This window comes from Colobus angolensis, unplaced genomic scaffold, assembly GCF_000951035.1.
Source record: "Colobus angolensis palliatus isolate OR3802 unplaced genomic scaffold, Cang.pa_1.0 Scaffold46, whole genome shotgun sequence".
In the NCBI taxonomy this organism is placed as follows: domain Eukaryota; kingdom Metazoa; phylum Chordata; class Mammalia; order Primates; family Cercopithecidae; genus Colobus; species Colobus angolensis.
This window is the reverse complement of record NW_012118043.1, coordinates 5764349-5785348: the sequence shown is the minus strand read 5'-3', so window position 1 is coordinate 5785348 and position 21000 is coordinate 5764349. Positions and strand designations below refer to the sequence as shown.

Here is a 21000-nt window from a genome sequence, read left to right as displayed (position 1 = left end):
GGCAGCAAGTCCAGCTCTTTGTGCCACGCAAAGATTTATGCTAAGGCTGGGTGTGGTGGCTTATGCCTATAGTCTCAATACTTTGGGAGGGTGAGGCGGGAGGGTCCCTTGACACCAGGAGTTCCAGACCAGCCTGGGCAACATAGTGAGACCTCGTCTCTACAAAAAATTTTAAAAATTAGTTGGGCATGGTGGTGTGTGTCTGTAGTCCCACCTACTCAGGAGGCTGAGATGGGAAGAACCCTTGAGCTCAGGAGTTTGAGACTATAGTGAGCTATGATCACACTCCTGCACTCCAGCCTGAGTGACAGAGTGAGACCCTGTCTCAAAAAAAAAAAAAAAAAAAATTGCCCAATGGGGCAGTGAACACTATGCCCTGTGTGAGACAGTGGAGGAAGGCAAGGTTATACAAACAAGTGGTTACCAAAGGGTATCATAAAATCACTATGGTTTCCTAGTTCAGACAGATCTAGGTTCAAATCCTGAGTCTAGCACCTGCTTGCGAACTTGAGCAAGTCAACTTCTCTTATTTTCCCCATCTATAAGATGACAATTGTAATGACCAGCACGCTTGCTTTGGCCATTAAACTTGATGAGCGCCTGTGAGAAGGTTTGGTACACAGTAGGAGGCTGGTAAGTACAGGGTCTTTCACACCACCTCACCCTAACCCCCTCCCCAGCTGGAGGAAAGCAATCAATTGCACTTTCATTTAAACCCTTTAGCTGCCTGACTATGCTTAGAGAAAATTTTGCCAGCCTCAGTCTTTTCCTCTTCCAAGAAAAAAAAAAAAAATGAGCATTGAAAGGAGATAAATTGGGTGAAGAAAACATTTTTCTTTATTTTTTATATATATGAGAGAAATATATATATTCTTTATTTTATATATGTGTGTGTGTATATATATATATGAGAAAAACTTCATCAGTAAGTGAAGTGTTCATCTGTATGAAGGAAAGAAATCACAGTGTAAATTCACCTTGCTCAAGTTCTGCAAAGCCAAAGTCAAACCATAATTTGGAAGGTAAGAATAAATTGGTCAATTTTTGGTAGAAGAAATACGGATTTTTCATATTGTTCCTCTCATGACGTTGCTCTTAGGAACTCCCATAATAAATTCCTTCCTGCAGCTGAGTATCAGCCAAGGGTGGTCTGTGGAACCATGTGCCTAAAGGGAGTCCTTGCTTATCCAGCTTGCATTTTGGGCTGAGTGGTTGTTAGCAGAAGAGTGACACAGAGGCATTTCATCTTTACTCTTACGATACTAGCAAAGCATCGTTAGATTATAATTTCATATTATCCAGGGATTCGTTACCCCAGCCCAAGTTAATTGGCATGGCAAGTGTCTTATGAGAAAAATCTGCAGCGTTAGCTAAGTGTTTCTATATAAAACAGAAACAGTTGTGTAGATAGTTAGATGTCCTTATTCTTTGTTACTTCTCTTAGAGATTGAGAATTCAATTGTTGAGGTGCTCAGGGCACAACAGTTTCAGCATCAGTAATTTCCGGTGTCTTCTGCTTCTTCATCTGGCAAATGGGGACAATAATACCCACTCCCTAGAGTTGCCCCTGAGATCCAGAAGGAGCATGAAAGAGGAGGCACTCTCGTTGTGATGAGTTTGCTCTCATATTGGAAGCTGCAGAGGAGACGTCTGCGTTTCACAGAGATGCGCTGTGCCAGAGATTCTCAGCAAGAACAGGACCGTGCACGAGGGGGCGCTCGGGAGGCTTGAGGGGGTGCTTTTCGCCTTCAGTCTGATAGAAGAGGAGGACGCTTGGTAGGTGTGGGTGGGTGGTGCTGGCAACCCTGCAAAGTATGGGACAGTCCTATACAACACAGCCGTCATGCACCTCACATGAATTCTTAGTATTCTACCAGAAATTGACGTAGGTGAACCACCTGTTCATAACTAACTGATCCTTGAACTCTGTTTTATAAATAAAAAGTATTTTTGGGTGGTTTCAATATACAGTGTTTTCTAGAAATACATCTACTGTGTAAATCAAGGCAAAATTCGTTTGACTGAAACTTTACCCAGAGTTGTTTGCCATGTCAGAGAATCACACCACCAATGACACTACCACTGCTGTATCTGAGTCACAAATAACCCCCTCGGTTATCTGCTTGCATTTGAAGCTGCCTTGCTCACAGTGAGTTTACCTGTAAGTATTGGCATCTGACTGCTTCATCGTATCTGCTGCTGAAATTGTGCCTGAGCACCTATAAATTAAACTACATATTATTACAAATTACTTTCCTTTTATTTCTCCTTTGTATTAGAATTAGGACATTATATTGACTGGGATATATTACATGTAAATTGTTTTCAAGATGATAAAGGAGGCCTTGCAAAATATTTATGTTATACAAAGGGAAGTTTGATCAGGAAGCCTGAAACCTTCTGAACTAGGAGATCACTGAAGTTCCAGCATTCTGTGTCATGTCTGAGCTGGATGCTGTGGTTTATATCGATTTAAATTAGGCTCATCTGCCTGGAACAAAATACCCAAGTAAGTGGCTTAAACATGACAGAAGTGTTTCTCTTTCCCAGAAATGAAGTACAAAGATAGGCAGTTGGGGCCAGCACGTCAATTCTAATGGTCATCCATCAGGGACCCAGCCTCCTTCTCTGTTCCTAGACCCTTATCCTTAATGCCAGGCTTCCATTTTCAAGGCTGTTGCATGATCCAAGATGATACTGGAGCTCCAGTCATCATGGCCACAGTTAAAGCAGGAAGCTAGGAATGGGAGGAAGGCCATAGGGTGCCCCACCGCTATCTGTCCCCTTGTAAGGAGCTTACTCAGAAGTCCCATGCCACAACTTCTACTCACGTCACATTTGCCACCCCTAACTGCAAGATAACCCAGGAAATGTAGTTTTCAAGCTGAGCACATTGTTCTCCATTATAAAATCAGAATTCTATAATAAGAAAGAAAGGGAGAAAGGATATTAGGGTGGCATTTACCAGTTTCAGTTGAGGCTGCTGCTAGTGTTGTTGATATTCCAGTACCTCCCTCCCCAGGCTTAGGGAGCCCATTGCCATGAAAAGAGCAAAGGCTATGAAGTCCAAGAGACCTGGGTCACATTATAACCCTTCTATTTACTTACTATTAATATTTGGTGACCTTAGCCAAGTGACTGAGTCTGTTTGAGCCTATTTTCCTCAGCTGTACAATGGAGATACAAGTAGTACCTACCTTCTAGGGTCATTGTGAGGTTTAAATAAGAAATTGTAAAAGCCCTTAGTAACCATTCGCCTCTCCTCTCCCTCCACTCTTCCCACCTCGCTCCCCCTTTCATTACACACTTCACAATAGCACTGTCCAGTGCTCTGTGAGGAAGCCCAGCACACTTTGTTGCAGATATCAGCTGGATGAGCAGAGAAAGCAGGTCTGCAGGAAAACACCAGCCTCACACCTGTCAGCTCTTGGCCAGTTGCTCTCCAGGAAGGATGCGAAGACAGCTGGCCTTAGTTTTTCTGGGCTTTTCTCCATGGTCCTTTCCGGCAGGGCCAGCCAGAGGCCAAAATCTTGAACATAGTCAAGTCGCTTTGCAGCATCTGCCTCCCTTGGCTGCACCAGGAAAGATCTGACCAGTGATTGTATGAACTGCTCGTCTGCTTCATTTCCAGAGAGGAAGAGCTTTTGAAATGATTTTGTTCATAGAAGCACCATTTACCACCAAAAGGAACCAGGGCTTCTTGGAGAAATGATTGATTCCAGGGCTGGGGCAGGATACATACAAGATACGCCTAAGACATCCTGTGCCAGCGAGCAGGGGAGCTCTCAGGACTACCAGGCCATGCCAGAAGGATATAGAGTCCAACTTGAAGGAACTTTCAGTGGCCAAAGATGACACAATTTGAGCATCAAAAAGAATAATGATTACAGTGTACTGAAATATCATACATACTAGAAATCCTCTTTAAATGATACTCAAAAACTTATTTTTTGGCCAATAAATTTTTTATTTATTTTTATTTTTTAAAATTGACATAACTGAACATATTATGGGGTACATAGTGATGCTTTGATCTCTAAAATATATAGTGATCAGGTATATATATAATACATATATACAGATATATATATTGTGAGTTTCTCATTTTTTTTTTTTTTTTTTTTTTTTTATTGACAGGGAATAAGTCATTATTCCGAAAAAAAGGTAAATAAAAGCATCAAGCATTAACCCTGCCTTTACTGGATGGTCTATGTTTCAGAATAGTCAAATGGTTGATGGGCAAAATTTTATCTTTTTTTTCTGAGACAGAGTTTCACTCTTGTCACCCAGGCTGGAGTGCAGTGGTGCAGTGGTGCAGTGGTGCAGCGGTGCGGCTCACCGCAACCTCCGCCTCCCAAGTTCAAGTGATTCTCCTGCCTCAGCCTGCCGAGTAGCTGGGATTACAGGTGTGCACCACCACGCCCAGCTAATTTTTGCATTTTTAGTAGAGACAGGGTTTCACCGTGTTGGCCAGGCTGGTGTCTCAAACTCCTGACCTCAAGTGATCTGCCTGCCTCAGCCTCCCAAAGTGCTGGGATTACAGGCGTGAGCTTCCAGGCCCAGCCTATCTTTATAGAAAACTTACAGCTTATAAAAGTAAGAAACATGATCAAACATGATTAAATTAGAAAATTAGCATTTTTCAACTCTTATTGAAATCTAAGCCACAATCATTAATGCTGCTAAAATCATTAGGTAAAAGGTGAGGGTGTTTTATGATGGATAAATCAGGATGACACCAGCTGAACCCGCTGGTCAATTTTAACATGGCCAAAAGCATAGCATCTAGATGTAAGGTTCCTCCAGGCATTATGCCATAGAAAATGCATAGCACCACCATGAAGTATTCTTGTCAAAAAAAAATATTGAACCAAACCAAGCTTATGGACGGTCCTATCACTTTACAGGAAATACAAGGGATGAAAGAATGTTAAGAAACGCTGTGAGGATACAATCTGCCATGTCCAGAATGTCGGAAATTCCACAGGATAAATGACTCTTTCTTCAATCAATAAGTAATACAAGATTAAAAAGTCAAGGAGGATATTGTTACAGGTTAAAATAAGTGTAAAAGATATTAAGACACATAAGCCATATGCAGTGTAAGGAGCATAATTTGATTCTGATTTAGACAACCAAATACAAAAAGACATCTTGAGACAATTGGAGGAACATGAACATGGATTGGGTATTTTAGATGATTTTAAGACATTGTCATAATGGTATTGTGCTAATGATTTTTAAAAGTCTGTATCTATATCTAAGGGTAAAATAATACGATATCTAAGATTTACTTGAGAACGCTCCAGAAAAAAAAAAAATAGAGGTGAGGAGAGAATAAGCGGACTAGATGAAAGAACTCGGCCACATGCTACTGATTGACAGGAGACTGACAGTCTCTCTGGGCACCCATCCTCTGCCTGCTGGGACCTCCCAATGATTCGTGACTGTGTATCATGACTGGGGAATATGATTCCTGCACTTGAGGTTAAAAAGAAGAGAAAGGGAGCTGAAGAAGTTAGGTGAAATCAGTGGAAAAAGAAAATGAACAGGCTTAATCAAAATTGAGTATTGCTTTGCTCACATACTTGAAAGCTTCAAGCAATGCAGGACTCAGGCCCCCAGGACTGTTCCTCCCTCACCTCCTGGTTCTATTTTCTATATAATTCAGCCTTGGGAAGGCTTACTCCGCAGGATGCTCTGATCCCTCAAGGTCAATCACTCACTTATTGTTTCTGCCATTCCAGTGGAGAGAGGGTTCCTCTTTTCTAAGAAGACAGTAGAAGTCCCAGGATGGGGTCTCCCTGGTGGACTTGGGTCACCTGCACAAACCTGAGCCCATTCCTGTGTCCCAGGAATTGAATATGATAAGGAGCCTTGGCAAAGAAGACAAAAAGATGTCCCTCTATCACTTCACCATCTCCATCCTCCATTTCTTCATCTGTAAAATGGACAGTGCTGTCTAACTGAGGAATCAATGGGATCTATAAAATTCCTAGTACTCAGTAATGTGATCAGCATAATGCTCTTACCTCCACCCTCACTGTTGGTTCTACTGCTATTACTTTGCGTGGAGACAGAGCTTGTGCTACAGGTTCCCTTTGAGTTGGCGTGTGTGTGCCTCATGACAGCCACCTCATGTCACCACCCTCTTCCTCAGGGAGATCAGAGAGCCCTAGAATTGGTGAAATACCTGGTGAAGTGGGGGTTGCTACACAGAAATTGGGTAGGCCACCTCTTTATGTTTACAAAATGCGTTTAGTTGTCCGATCAGTCATGCTGCAGCACAAAGATGTGTGGTCAAAAATCTCTCTTTTCCAAAAACAGTTATCTTAGGTTAAGCATGGCGGCTCATGCCCGTGACCCCAACACTTTGGGAAGCAGAGGAGGAAGGGCGGCTTGAAGCCAGTTTGAGACCAGCCTAGGCAACATAACCAGCATAACCCCATCTCTACGAAATAAAAATACAAAAATTAGCCAAGTGTGGTGGTGCATGCTTGTAGTCCCAGCTTCTAAGGAGGCTGAAGCAAGAGGATCACTTGAGCCCAGGAAGTCGAGGCTGCAGTGAGCTATGATTGTGCCACGGCAACCCAACCTGGTTGACAGGGCAAGACCCAGTCTCTAAAATAAATAAATAAACAAACATTTAAAAACACACATCTTATCATCTTATTATGAATATCTGTAGTCAAGCAATTTGGCAGCTTGATTCACTATTGAACATACTGGCTTGTGATCACACAAGTTGAGGAATTCTTAGTGTTTTGTCTTTCTAATCTTGAATAGAAGTCATGTGCAGAGGCCAAGAGCTCAGCATTCACCCTGTAAAAAGAATCTGGTGAAGTAGATCAAGAACATAGGCTTTAAGGCAATCCTAAGCAAAAAGAACCAAACAAGACTGGGGCAGTGGCTCACGCCTGTAATCCCAGCACTTTGGGAGGCCGAGGCCAGTGGATTGCTTGAGCTCTGGAGTTCAAGACCAGCCTGGGCAACATGGTGAAACCCTATTTCTACCAAAAATACTAAAAATTAGCTGGGTGTGGTGGCTTGCACCTGTGATCCTGAGAGGTGAAGCCAGCTGGGCTTCTGGGTCGGGTGGGGACTTGGAGAATGTTTCTGTCCAGCTAAAGGATTGTAAACACACCAATCAGCACTCTGTGTCTAGCTAAAGGTTTGTAAACACACCAATTAGCACTCTGTAAAGATGCACCAATCAGATTGTAAATGCACCAATCAGCACTCTGTAAAAACGCACCAATCAGCACTCTGTATCTAGCTGAAGGATTGTAAATGCACCAATCAGCACTCTGTGTCTAGCTAAAGGTTTGTAAATGCACCAATCAGCACTCTGTAAAAACGCACCAATCAGCACTCTGTATCTAGCTGAAGGATTGTAAATGCACCAATCAGCACTCTGTAAAATGGACGAATCACCACTCTGTAAAATGGACCAATCAGCAGGATGTGGGCAGGGCCAAATAAGGGAATAAAAGCTGGCCACCTGAGCCAGCAGGGGCAACCCTCTCTGGTTCCCTTCCTTGCCCTGCAAGCTTTGTTCTTTTGCTCTTCACAATAAATCTTGCTGCTGTTCACTCTTTGGGTCCACACTACCTAATATGAGCTATAACACTCATCAGGAGGGTCTGTGGCTTGAAGTCAGGGAGACCACGAACCCACCAGGAAGAAGCGCCAACTTTAAGAGCTGTAACACTCACTGCGAAGGTCTGCGGCTTCACTCCTGAAGTCAGCGAGACCACGAACCCGCCGGGAGGAAGACACTGCAGACACATCTGAATAGCTGAAGGACAAACTGTGGACACACCATCTTTAAGAGCTGTAACACTCACCGGTGGCGAGCGTCCGTGGCTTCATTCCTGAAGTCAGCAAGACCAAGAATCCACCAGAAAGAATAAATTCCAGACACAGTCCCAGCTACTGAGGAAACTGAGCCACGAGAATTGCTTGAACCCTGGAGGCAGAGGTTGTAGTGAGCCAAGATCACACCACTGCACTCCAGCCTGGGTGAAACAGCAAAACTCTGTGTCAAAAAAACAAAAGAAGACATACGTGCCGCCAACAAACATGGAAAAAAGCTGAACATCACTAATCATTAGAGAAATGCAAATCAAAACCACAATGAGATACCATCTCACATCAGTCAGAATGGCGATTATTAAAAAGTCCAGAAACAGCCGGGCGCGGTGGCTCAAGCCTGTAATCCCAGCACTTTGGGAGGCCGAGACAGGCGGATCACGAGGTCAGGAGATCGAGACCATCCTGGCTAACACGGTGAAACCTCGTCTCTACTAAAAATACAAAAACTAGCCGGGTGAGGTGGCGGGCGCCTGTAGTCCCAGCTACTCGGGAGGCTGAGGCAGGAAAATGCCATAAACCCGGGAGGCGGAGCTTACAGTGAGCCCAGATCCAGCCACTGCACTCCAGCCCGGGCGACAGAGTGAGACTCCGCCTCAAAAAAAAAAAAAAAAAAAAAGTCCAGAAACAACACATGCTGGCAAGGTTGCAGAGAGAAGGGAACATGTACACTGTTGGTGGGAATGCAGATTAATTCAACCATTGTGGAAAGCAGTATGGCAATTCCTCGAAGGGCTAAAAAGCAGAACTACCTTTCAACCCAGCAATCCCATTACTGGGTATATAACCAGTAACATAAATCATTCTGCCATAAAGACACATGCAAGTGAATGTTTACTGCAGCACCATTCACAATCACAGAGACATGAAATCAACCTTAATGCCCATCAATGACAGATCAAATAAAAGAAAATATGGCACATATACACCACGGAGTACTTTGCAGCCATAAAAAAGAATGGGATCATGTCTTTTGTGGGAACGTGGATGGAGCTGTAGGCCATTATCTTTAGCAAACTAACTCGCAAACGGAAAACAAAATACCACGTGCTCTCACTTATAAGTGGGAACTAAACGATGAGAACTCGTGGACGCAAAGAAGAGAACAACAGACACTGGGGCCTACTTGAGGGTGGAGGGTGGGAGGAAGGCAAGGAGTAGAAAAGATAACTATTGGGTACTAGGCTTAGTACCTGGGTGATGAGACAATCTGCACAACAATCCCCCTTGACATGAGCTTACCTATGTAACAAACCCACACATGCACCCCTGAGCCTAAAGGTTAAAACAAGAAAAGAATTGTCTAGCTAAGCAGTAATGTGCTTGGCTTATTAATGGTTATGGAAGAAAACATAAAAATAATATTGGCTTTGGAAGCAGACAGACAAGCACTGTCCTCATCAGTAAAATGGGGGTTAGAATGTGGCTGTGAAATTTGGAGGAGGAAACTGGGTTGTTTCCAGCTTGGGGCGGGCCAGCAGCAAAGGGCAGCTCCCTTTCCTCCTGTGCTGAGCTGGTCTGAGGCATGGTGTGCGCTTGAGGGCAGCAAGTGGGGGCTCTTGGCGGGACGGAGCTGTGCGGCTCTGCTTCCTTTGTGCTGCCCCTTCGTTCACCATCTGCCTGGCCCAGGGTGCCGTCTGCCATCTGGGCCCAGCCTGCTCCGCCTCCCTAGGCTCGGGCTGCGCAGGGCCTCCCTGTGAATAACGCCGAGGACGCCTGCCGGGCGGGTCAGCCTCTGCTTGGAGCCTGCCCCTCGGAGCCAGACTTTCCTGGATTCCCTTGCTGCCTCGCTGCTCCACCCCAGACCTGCCTCCGCGCTGTTCCCTCACTGTGATGGTTCTGACTTTGTGTAGGAACTGACCAGGCCTGGAGGCACGAATGTGTCTGGATTTACAAGAATGTACTGAGTTAATTTCGTCCGCTGCGCGTTATTCTCCTTCTTCCTCCTTTGTGGACGTCGACCCATCCTCCGTGTTTAGGTGGTGTTCATTAAAGAAGTTCCTCTCTGTAATTTTGTTGCAGTGATTCTGCGGATGTTTCCTCAGTTAGGCTCTGCACAGGGAGAGCTGGTGGGCAGAGGGTGCGTGATTATGTACAAGGGGCCTGGGGAGGGTAGGAGGAAAAATGGAGAAGAAAACAATATTTTCAAATAATTGGGGGAAACAGTTCCGTTTTTATTTGCATATATAACCTGAGGCTTTGAACATTTAGGTTGTAATATTTCACAATACAATGAGCAAGAATCCAAAATAATAATAATAATAATAATAAACAGACTTGTCTTCACAGAGAAAGAAATCAAATGAGTTCCTTGTAGAAGAATTTTACCTCTATTGTGCCTTTGACCATCACTGATAACCCTGTGAGGCAGGTAGCATTATCACCACAGCAGAGCACAGGAAAGGAAAGCTCAGAGAAGGTAAGTGACTTGCCTTAATTCACACAGCTGGCAAATGGCAAAGGCTAACTCAGATCCGGGATTTTCTGGCTCCAAACCCTCTGCTCGCCTCAACAGGCTCACCCAGTCCCCTGTGAGGCATGGAGCCCTGTGGGTGTAAGTCTTGTGTTGCTCGCTCATTGATGGGTGATGTGACCTCGGTGGGGAAGGCCCGCCAGGCCTCAGCCTCCTTCCCTGTAAAGCAGGGGTATTACTCATCCTATTGCAGAAGGTGCTCCTAAGCCTTAAGTGAAATAATAGATAAGGAGGGATTGTTAAAGGTACAGGGAGTGGCTATTCTCTGTGTGGATGCTGCTTTTTATCCCAAGTGTGTGGACCCTGTAATTTCTTGTAACAGGTGACATTCACAGTCCAGGCATGCGCCACAGTGGCTGAGGGATCTCCCCGCTGTAGAGAAGAGAAATGCAACATCTCTGGCCAGGGTGCAGGAAGCCGAATGTGATGGCTTCGAAGAGGAGGAAGGAAGCCAAAGTGTGGAAGAAGAGGGGATGAAGATTCAAAGTACAGGTGGCCACAGGGAAGGGCAGGAGAGATGACTCTGGCCTTGGAGGCAGAGCCAGGGAAGAGGAAACACACAAATGAAAGAAAGAAAGCCACAGCAAAGAAGCCACCTCAGCGTCTTGACTTTCCAGCAACTCCGGGTGCCCCACAACACATGGCACGGAGCCCACTGGGTGTTCCCAGTGCTTTTCAGAACCCACCCCAAAACAGCGAGGGTCTCCAACCAGGGAAAGAAGAATTAAAGCTGCCAAGACCCCATTTTGTTTTTCCATAAGTATCCAAAAGGGCATTTTATACTTCTGTTAACATTCTATTTTATATATATATATACATTTCATTGTCCATTTCTTTTTCTTTTGTGTGTGTGTGTGTGTGTGTGTTTTGTTTGTTTGTTTTGTTGTTGTTGTTGTTTGAGACAGAGTCTCATTTCTGTTGCCCAGGCTGGAGTGCAGTGGTGCAGTCTCGGCTCACTGCAACCTCTGCCTCCTGGGTTCAAGTGATTCTCTCACCTCAGCCACCCAAGTAGCTGGGATTACAGGCACGCCCCACTAGGTCCGGCTAATTTTTTTTGTATTTTTAGTGGAGACTAAAGATTTTAGTGGGTTTTGCCATGTTGGCCAGGTTGGTTTCAAACTCTGGGTCTCAAGTGATCCGCCCGCCTCGGCCTCCCAAAGTGCTGGGATTACAGGCATGAGTCACCGTGCCCGTTCCCATTTTATAAACTGAGTTATTTGTTGTCTTATTATTGAGCTGTGAGAGCTGTTCATAAATTCTGGATACAAGTCACTTACCAAATATGTGTTTTGCACATATTTTCTGCCCACTGTGGCTTATCTTCTTATAGTCATAGCAGTCTTTCAAAGAACAGAAACTTTTCATTTTGATGAAGTCCAATTTATCAATTTTTCTCTTAAGGTTCATGCTTTTTATGTTCTCTTTAGGAAATATTTGCCTAAGTCTTAAAGTCAGGAAGATGAAGATTTGACATTAACTCTAGGATGCATTTTGAATTAATTTTTGCATATGGTTCAAGTTAAAGATTAAGATTTTTTGTGTGTGTGCATGTGGAGGTCCAAATGCTTTAATATTATTTGTTGAAAAACCTATGCTTTCTCCATTGATTGATTGTGAAACTTTGTTGAAAATAAATTGACTATATATGTGTAGGTCTATTTATGGTTTCTATTCTGTTCCATTGATCTATATGTCCACTCTTATGCCAATTCCACACTATCCTGATTATTATAATAAGTTATGAAACCGGGTAGTGTGAATCCTCTAACTTGTTCTTCCTTTTCAAAATGGTTTTGGGTACTATCGGTTCTTTGTTTTCCCATATGAATTTTAGAATCAGCTTGTAAATTTTGAAAAGCCTCCTGGAATATTGATTAGGATTGTGCTGAATTTATACATCAGTTTCGGGGAATTGATGTTTAATCTTGAGGCTTCTGATTTATGAATATGGTATGTCTGTTCATTTATTTGAGTCTTCTTTGATTTCTTTCATACATGTCTTGCACATACTTACTAAGATGTATCCCTTTGTATTTTTTGTTTGTTTTTTGAGACAGGATTTCTCTCTGTCACCCAGGCTGGAGTGCAATGGTGTGATCTTGGCTCACTGCAGCCTCTGCCTCCTGAACTCAAGCTATCCCCCAACCTCAGCCTCCCAAACAGCTGGGACTACAAGTGCACACCATGATGCCTGGCTAATTTTTGTATTTTTTGTAGGGATGGGGTTTCCTCATATTGCCCAGGCTGTTGTCAAACTCCTGAGTGCAAGTGATCCACCTACCTCAGCCTTCCAAAGTGTTGGGATTATAGGCGTGAGCCACCACGCCAACTATTTTGTTTTTATGCTCTGATAAATGGTACTGTTTTATAAATTTTATTTCTAATCATTCACTTGTAGTATATACAAATACAGATTTTTGTATATTGACTTTGTTTCCTCTGATGTTGCTAAATTCTCTTAATAGTCTTAATTGGTTTTTTGTAGATTCTTTAGAATTTTTTACCTACATGATCATGTTGACAAATAAGGACGGTTATATTTCTTCCTTTCCAATCTGAATGCCTTCTATTTCTTTTCTTTGTCTCATTGAGCTTGTGAGGATCTCTACTATGATGTTGAATAGAAGTGCTGAGAGTGAATGTTTTTGTTTTCATTCTTGGGGGAAAGCCTTCAGTTTTTCACCAATGGTATGAGTTTACCTGTAGGTTCTTAATAGATACCCTAATCAGATTGAGAAATTTCTGTTTATTCACTTCTATTAGTTTGCTGATAATTTTTTAAAAGTCATAAATGTGAATTGAATTTTGTCAAATACTTGTTCTGCAACTATTGAGATGCTTACATAGTTTCTTTTTCTTTTTCTTTTTTAGTCTGTTGATACTGTGAATTACCTTGGTTGATGTTTGAATATTGAGCCAACCTTGCATTCCTGGAATAAACCTTACTTGGTCATGATCTTTTAAAATATATTATTGGGGCTGGGTGCAGTGACAGCTCACACCTGTAATCCCAACACTTTGGGAGGCTGAGACAGGCAGATTTCTTGAGCTCAGGAGTTTAAGACCAGCCTGGACAACACAGCAAAACTCCATCTCTACAAAAAATACAAAAATTAGCTGAGCATGGTGCCTGTAGTCGCAGCTACTTGGGAGGCTGAGGTGGGAGGATCTCTTGAGCCTCAGAGGTGGAGGAGGTTGCAGTGAGCTGAGATTGTGCCACTATACTCTAGCCTGGACAACAGAGGGAGTCTCTCTCTCTCTCTCTCTCTCTCTATATATATATATATATAAATTTGTATTTTGATTTTTACATATATATACACACATGTATATGTATTTGGATTAGATTTGCTAAATTTTAAAGAAATGTTTGCATCAGTGTTCATAATAGTCTATGGTTTACTTTCTTTTCATGTTGTCTTTGGTATCAGGATAGTACTGGCCTCAGAATGAGTTGAGAAGTGTTCCATCCTCTTCTATTTTCCGGAAGAGTTTGTGTAGAACTGATCTTATTTCCTTCTTAGATGTTTGGTAGAAATCACAAGTAAAACCCTCTGGGATTGAACGCTTTTTGTGAGAATATTTTAAACTCTGAATTTAGTTTATTTCTACATAGAGAGCTATTCAGGTCATATATTTCTTGTCAAGTGAGTTTTGGTAATTTGTATCTTTCAGAGGATTTGTCCATTTCATCTAAGTTATCAGTTTTATTGATATAAAGTTGTTTGTAAAATTGTTCATAAAAATGGCATAAAATTTTTCCTTCATTTGTCTTTTAAATATTTATTGGATCTATAGTAATGTCTCTCTCCTCTTTTATTCCTCGTAGTGATAATTTGTGTCTTTTCTCTCTTTTTCTTGATTAGTTTGGCTAGATGTTTATCAACTTTATGTATCTTTTTTTCAAAAAAAACTTCATTATTTTTATTCTTTCTCTGTTTTTAATTCCGTTTATTCCTGTTATTCTCTTTATTGTTCCCTTCTTTCTGCTCACTTTGGGATTACTCTGTTCTTTTTCTAGTTGCTTAATGTAGAATATATTATTGATTTAAGGCCCTTTCTGTTTTGTAATGTCAGCATTTTGTAACATAAATTTCTCTCTAAGCATTACTCTAATTGAAAAAGCTATAGAGTATATTGTGTTGTGTTTTTATTATCATTCAATTTAAAATAGGTTTAATTTTCCTTGTAACCTTCTCTTTGACTTATGAATTATTTAAAAATGCATTGCCCAATTTCCAAATATTTGTGTATGTTCCAAATATCTTTCTGTTTGATTATAAATAACTGATTTCTGGTTTAGTTTTGTTCAAATGATTATACTTTTTATGATATTGTTTTTTGTAAACATGTTGAGATTTGTTTCATGGCATAGAATATGGTTTATTTTCATGTTTGTTCAATGTGCACTTGAAAAGATTGCGTATTCTACCATTTGGGTTAGACTGTGCTATAAATGCCAATTAGGTCACGTTGGTCAATCTCTGCATGACTTCAATACATTGAAACTTGTTTTGTGGCTCATTATATGGTCTATGTTGCTGAACATACCTTATGGGATTGGAAAAATAATATGTATTTTTTGTTATTACAAATTTCTTTGTGGTTATCATTTACTAAGAGAGAGAGTAAAAATCCTTACTTATAACTTAGAAATTGTCTATTTTCCTTTAATTCTGTATAATTTTGCTTCATAAATTATAAAGCTGTTGAGTATATACATTTTTATGATTCATTTTATGATGTTAAATATATACATATTTATAATTCATATGACTTCCTGATTAGTTTACCCATTTATAATTATGAAATGACCCTTTTTTAAATCTCTGTAACATTTTTTCTGCCATTAAGATAGCCACCATAGCTCTCTTTTGCTTAGCGTTTACCTGCTGTATTTTTAAAAATCTATTTTCTTTCAATCGCTCTGGGTTTTTATTTTTAAAGTGCATCTCTTAGTTGCACTTAGTTTTTAAAGTGCTCCTCTTAGTTTGCACTTTTTTTTTTAGTATACTTTGACAATCTCAGCCTTTTCATTAGAGGGTTGCTCAAAACATTTGGTGTAGTTATTTATATAGTTGAATTTGAATTAATAACTTTATGATTAGTTTTCTGTCTCCTCTTTTTTTAATTTTTAAGTAATTTTTCTTTCCCCCTTTTCTATTTTATTTCACGTTCAGTCCTTTTCCTAGTATTTCATTTAAATTCATCGACTGGCTTTCATCTATACGTCTTTGCATTTCTTTCTGTTAGTTGCACCAGGAATTACAATATATATCCTTAACTTTTCATGGTTTATTTAAAATTAATATTGTACCACTTCATGAAAATATGGTACAATATTTTGCAGCCTTGTATGTCTTAGTCCACCTAATTTCATTCTTTATGCCATAGTTCTCGTAGTATTACTTCTACACACATTATAAATCCCATAAGATAATATACTTTTGTTTAAACAGTTCTACGCATTTCAAAGAAAAGAGAGATCATAATAACAGTTGTTTTATTTACACAAATATTTACAACTTTGGATACTTTTCATTCCTTCCTAGATATCCGAGTTTTCATATAGTATCATTTCCCTTCACCCTGAAGAATTTTCTCTGCCTTTTTTGGTCATGTAGTCCTGCTAGTGACAAGTTCTCTTAGTCTTCTTTAACTAAAAATATCTTAGTTATCCGAAGAATACTTTCACTAGATGTAGAATTCTGAGATGACAATGTTTTTCTTTTGGCTCTTAAAAAAATGTTTCACTGTTCTCTGGCTTCCACAGTTTCTGATGAACACTCATTGATATTCAAATCATTGCTCCTCTATAAGTAATGTGTCATTTTTATCTAACTGCTTTCAAGATTTTCTCTTTATCTTTGGTTTCATCAATTTAACTGGAATATGCCTAGATGTGATTTTCTTCTTATCTATTCTATTTTTGGTTCTCTAAGTTTCTTGAACCTTCAAGTGTATATTTTTCACCAAATTTGAGCCATTTCCAGCAATTATTTATTTGAATATATTTTCTGCTGCATTTTCTCTCTCCTCTGGGATTCCAACTACACCTATGGTGGATCTTTTGATACCGTCTTACAGGATCTGGAATCTTTGTTCACTTCTTACAATCTTTTCTTCCCCTTTCCGTTATTCAGATTGAAGACTTTCTCCTGATCTATCTTCAAGCTCATTGGCTCTTCTTTTATTTCCGTTCTTCTGTTATGCCCATCAATACCTTTTTAAAAAACTTCAGATATTATACTTTTCATTTGTAGATTTTCCATTTGGGCTGTGTGTGTGTGTGTGTGTGTGTGTGTGTGTGTGTGTGTACCTGTATGTGTGCTATGTTTTCATATATTTTCCTCTACTTGCTTGAGCACAATTATAATAGTTGCTTTAAAATTTTTATATGCTCATTTTAACATCTGTGTTATCTCAGGGTTGGTCTTTGCTGATTTTCTTTTTTTCTTGATAATTGGTTAGATTTTTCTGATCTTCATGTGTCAAATATTTTTGGACTGTACGCCAACATTGTGAACATTATATTCACAATGTGAATGTGAAAAACACTGTCATCTCAGAATTCTACTTCCAGTGAAAGTATTCTTTCAGGAATAAAGAAGAAAACTATTAATAAGATATTTTTAGATAAAGAAGACTGAGAGAACTTGTTGCTGACAGAACTATATGACAAAATAAAAAGCAAAGAAAATTCTTCAGAGTGAAGGGAAATTATACTACATGAAAACTCAGTTCACTTATTTTTTTCCTAACTCAGATGCTCACAATCTGCCCGGGTATGCATGGATCAAGGGCTATGCAGAAATTAGGGTAGAGATTTTGCACAGAATTTGGGACTTCTCCTCTCTAGCTGTGTCCTTTACAGAATCCCTTCTCAATTCTCAGTGGCTTCAGTTACCCTAAACTCTGTCCTCTAGTTGTTTTTTTTTTGTTTTTTTTCATTTCATTCAAGAGAATTAAATTGTTTATTGATTACACATGATAATGGATGATACACAAGCTTCATTCCCATCTATAATTTTATCTGGTACCATTATTCAATTTAGATATATTGCATAGGATGTGCCAACAATCTCTTTTATAACCAATAATTCCATGATTTTGCTTGGGTAATCCCTTTCAATGGTGAACTTCAGGTCACAGCAGTAACTATCAGTTCAACTACACCAAGGTTTCCAAAGACAATGGCTTCTCCACCCAAGCAGATTGTATATATAAGTTCCAAATAGAACCTGGCATCATCCTGAAGGAATTCTAACTTCACACTGTTGGGGAAATTTGCCAAGATGGCTTCAGAGTAGGCTAACTTTACACAGCACTTTTAAAAAAAGACATTTATTTAGCATCACGATCAGACTATTACATTTAGCAATCAACAGCATGGGTACAAAAAAAAAATCTACATTAAAACCCTTTGTTGGAATGCTTTACACTTTCCACAGAACAGAAACTAAAATAACCTGTTATACAATTAGTCACAAATACAGTCCTTGAGTTTTTTGCCCATATACATGAGTATTTGTCTAAAACATGTCTTCTTTGTAGCAGCTAGGCCCTGCCACCACTGTGCTTGACTGAGTTCACAAATCTGTTGTAACCTGTAGCTTCCCTGTCACTTCTCTGGCTCTCCTCTCCTGCTAAGCTTTGTTTCCTAATTAAAATCTTCTGCCACTGCCATAGCTACTGCTGCTGCTGGAACCACCATGGCCACCTTGGTTTCATGGTTTTGCAAAGTATTGGCCTCCACCGCCATAGGGGCCAGAGCTTCTGCCTCCAAAATCTCCTCCCTTCATGGGTCCAAAATTTGAAGACTGATTGTTGTAATTGCCAAAATCATTGTAGCTTCCACCACCTCCAAAATTGCTTCCATCATTACCAAATCCATTGTAGCCATCCCCACTGCCACCATATCCACCATATCCACGGCTGCCATCAAAGCCACCACGACCACTGAAATTTCCTCCATGACCGAAGTTGTCATTCCCGCCAAAACCACGTCCGCGACCACTCCCAAAGTTTCCAGAACCACTTCGATCTCTTTGGCTGGATGAAGCACTAGCCATCTCTTGCTTTGACAGGGCTTTCCTAAGCTCACAGTTGTGGCCATTCACAGTATGGTATTTCTGAATGACAATCTTATCCATGGAGTCATGGTCGTCAAAGGTTACAAAAGCAAAGCCCCTTTTCTTGCCACTGCCTTAGTCAGTCATGATTTCAATCACTTCAATTTTTCTATACTGTTCAAAATAATCTCTCACGTGATGTTCTTCAGTGTCTTTTTTAATGCCACCAACAAATATCTTTTTCACAGTTAAGTGGGCACCTGGTCTTTGAGAATCTTCTCTTGAGACAGCTCTCTTTGGTTCCACAACTCTTCCATCCACCTTGTGTGGCCTTGCATTCATAGCTGCATCCACCTCCTCCACAGTGGCTTATGTGACAAACCCAAAGCCCCTGGAACGCTTGGTGTTTGGATCTCTCATTACCACACAGTCCTGGAGCATTCCCCATTGCTCAGAATGGCTCCTCAGGCTCTCATTGGTTGTTTCAAAGCTCAACCCCCCAATGAAGAGCTTCCTTAGCTGTTCAGGCTCTGTAGGAGACTCTGACTTAGACATGACGGCAGGGAGAAGAGAGACTTTAACAATGCTTCTTCCGCGGCGTCCACAGGCAGAAAAGGGTCCTCTAGTTTTTTTCAGGCCAGAAAGACTATTGGTTTTCTAGCAGAGATTTAGCTACTTTGTGTAGTACTGATTTAGACCTGGAACAAAGGCTAAAAGCCACACGTGTGAGTAATTCAATCTGTGCCATTCATGTTTTCCAAGTGTAGATGCCTCTCCAGAATCTACCTGCTTATCATCATTCTTCAGGCCCAGGTCATTTTTTTTTTTTTTGATATGTTTATCCAAGTTTATATTGTTCTCTCTGGGAGGATCAGATCCATTGGTCATATTGGCAGTGAAAATCTCCTTTTGCCTTTGTTTTGTCTATATACTTACTTCTGTATTATTTATTTTAGGCCTGTTTGACATATGTATGACAAAATGTGTCCAACATAAAATAAACTTTTATTTTGCCGAGTTCTAACAACGTTGAAATGAACAAAAATCTAGAAGTACTAAGATGAAGCCTATTGACACCTCCTCCAGTTTTCCACAAGAAAGGGTTCATTCTTGTGTGTTCTAACATTTCTGAAGGGCAGACCTTTGCAGGACACTTTCCCACAACAAAGGTAAAGCCATTAGCGGAAATTAGGAGACCACTGAGTGGGAAGAACTTGAAAGGAGCCATGCTAGGTAAACAATGCCCCACTCCATATTGGGAGACTTGCCCCTTGCAACCCCCTTAGTTGATTCATTTACTCATTAATACTTATGGAGCACCTCATATGTGTCATATGTGGTGCTAAGTGATAGTGAAATGATTAGCAGCAATTTACTAGGGGAGCCAGATGTTAAACAACAGCCCACAGATACAGAGTTTTAAACTGCGATTGGTGCCATGCATGAAAAGCATTGATGCTACAAGAATGCAAAATGGGGAACTTGGCCCAGCCTGAGAAGTCACAGAAGGCTTCCCTCAGGAGCAAGAAGTCATCTAAAAGGAAGTAAAAGTTAACTGTGTGTGCTAGTTGGGGTAGTTCCAGTTAGAAGGAACAGCATGTGTGAAGATCTAGAGGTCAGAGGGAGGATTGAAAATTCAAAGAATGGAGAGCAGACTAGTGAGCCAGAGCCTGAAGGACAGTGAAAGTGAGCAACACAAGATAAATCCATAGAGGACAGAGTCATGGCCAGGCAAACTTTGTGGTCCAGTTTAGAAATATGTTTTTCTTTTTCTTCTCTTGCCTCATCTTCCTTCTCCTTTGTTGAACAATGAAAATAACCTATAGATTTATTCAAAGAAAACCTAGTGACCCTCTCTTGCCCCCTTCTTGTCCCACTCCATAGAGACAACCACCATCGAGGTTTCTAGAACTATTTCACAAACACAAAAACATATGTGAAAATGTATAGCTTCTTCTTAAAAAATCTGATATGTAGCAAGAAGGGAGATGGGGTTCTATACACAATGTTTTGAAACTTCACTTGCTTCATTTGACAATACACAAAGAGACTTTTCCACATCAACACAGTTAGATGTACACCAATATTTTCAAGAGCTGTACGGTACTCCAGTGGACAGACGTGCCATGATTTATTTACTCAGTCCCTGATTGATGGATATTTTAAGTTTCTTCTATTCTTTGTTGTTATAAACAATATAGCAATGAACACTCTTGTAAAGACATATTTGGACACAGGGAGGGGAACAACACACACTGGGGTCTGTCAGGTGGTTGTGGCAAGGGGAAGGAGAGTGTTAGGACAAATACCTAATGCATGCAGGGCTTAAAACCTAGATGATGGGGGCCGGGCGCGGTGGCTCAAGTCTGTAATCCCAGCACTTTGGGAGGCCGAGACGGGCGAATCACAAGGTCAGGAGATCGACACCATCCTGGCTAACACTGTGAAACCCCGTCTCTACTAAAAAATACAAAAAACTAGCCGGGCGAGGTGTCAGGCGCCTGTAGTCCCAGCTACTCGGGAGGCTGAGGCAGGAGAATGGCGTAAACCCGGGAGGTGGAGCTTGCAGTGAGCTGAGATCCG

The 21000-nt window shown here is 40.9% G+C and overlaps 1 pseudogene; it reads right to left on the bottom strand.

Annotated features, from left to right (window-relative positions):
* Positions 1 to 18072: 18072 nt before the first annotated feature.
* Positions 18073 to 18972, bottom strand: LOC105523399 (annotated as a pseudogene).
* Between the last annotated feature and the right edge of the window lie 2028 nt (positions 18973 to 21000).